This window comes from Chrysochloris asiatica, unplaced genomic scaffold (assembly GCF_000296735.1).
Source record: "Chrysochloris asiatica unplaced genomic scaffold, ChrAsi1.0 scaffold00405, whole genome shotgun sequence".
In the NCBI taxonomy this organism is placed as follows: domain Eukaryota; kingdom Metazoa; phylum Chordata; class Mammalia; order Afrosoricida; family Chrysochloridae; genus Chrysochloris; species Chrysochloris asiatica.
Window position 1 is genome coordinate 1,716,006 of NW_006408923.1, and position 1,301 is coordinate 1,717,306.

At 43.1% G+C, this 1,301-nt stretch overlaps 1 pseudogene; it reads left to right on the top strand.

Moving 5' to 3' along the window:
* Positions 1-1,301, top strand: part of LOC102837690 — a 5,918-nt pseudogene that overhangs the window by 2,274 nt on the left and 2,343 nt on the right.

The following is a 1,301-nucleotide window of genomic DNA, read 5'->3' on the forward strand; positions in this document are numbered from 1 at the left end:
CTACCAGAGCTGCTTGCATGGTCCCACTTACTTAAGCCTGAGCAAATGCACTGGAACACGTTCCCAGTTTCAGGAAGACAACTCAGTTGCATATCATGAAGTCAAATGCTAGGGGAAACCTTTCACTGGGATTTACTGGAAAGGAGAAGAGAGACACTGAGAACACAATACGGAGCCCATGAAATCCGAAAAGCATAAGATCAAAGACGCCAGAAGGGGTCCCTTGGCCCCATTACCAAATCAAAACTCTGAAGTAACAGAACCTCTCCAAACTCCGACTTTGCCTGGTGACTCTACCAATGCAGCCATCGATAAGCCCACCCTGAAAAAGCCTGTCAAGGGCAAACAGGCCCCACGGAAAGAAAAACTCAAGGTAAAATATAACACATTTGCAAACTCAGAGACTTCTACCATGTCAGAAGGAGCTACAGAAAAAGCAAAGCTGAGCTTCAGTCTGAAGAGAGGAAAAGAATCAACCAGTTGATTGAAAATGGAAAGGAATAAGGAATAAAGATTGATCTCATCAATGGCAAAAATGGTAGTGATTCCCACCAAGCAGTCGCCATGCATAGAGTTAGTGTTGGAGTCCTACGGGTACCTCATTGAGATCACGGACGCCTAGAAGCTGGATATTCTGTAAGCACAAAACCCCTAAACGGGCGGCTACATAAACTATTTCCATTATCTGTGTCGATGCCACGCCTCAAGACACAGACCACCTGGGATGATTTACCAATCATAGCAAGTGTGGGGACTGCCAGACGAAGCTGCATGACCTGAACGGTGTTTCTCATCTCAATCTCTTCATGCACGGGGACATCGTGGCCAGGAAGGAGCTGCTGTATGACTATAGGGACTGTAGCAAGGCCTCCATTGAGGCATATCCGTGGCCTATCTGTCTTCAACTGGACAAAATGTCCTCAAAGGTAGTAGATTTTTTTTTTTTTTTAACAAACCTAAATTTTAGTGAATGACTTTAGATTTAAGATGATTAAGAAAAGATACCTTTTCACTGTAGTATTTAAATATCTGTTAAGGTTTCCAAGGTGGGCTTGAACAGATGGCCTTGTATCACCAAAACTTTTATATCAGAGTTGTTTTTTATACCTTTTTTATGTATAAGTTGAACGTTTATGCTTTCCATGCATGTGGTGAAAAACTTGGCACAGATTTTAGAGGAAAGAGGCAAATGTGGAATACGAAGCTAAATGATTCTCCTGTCTCTGTCTTAAACGCCTGTGATGTCCAAGGACAGGTAGATGGAGGAAAACACTGCCTTCCAGATAGGATGTCTCCAAGCC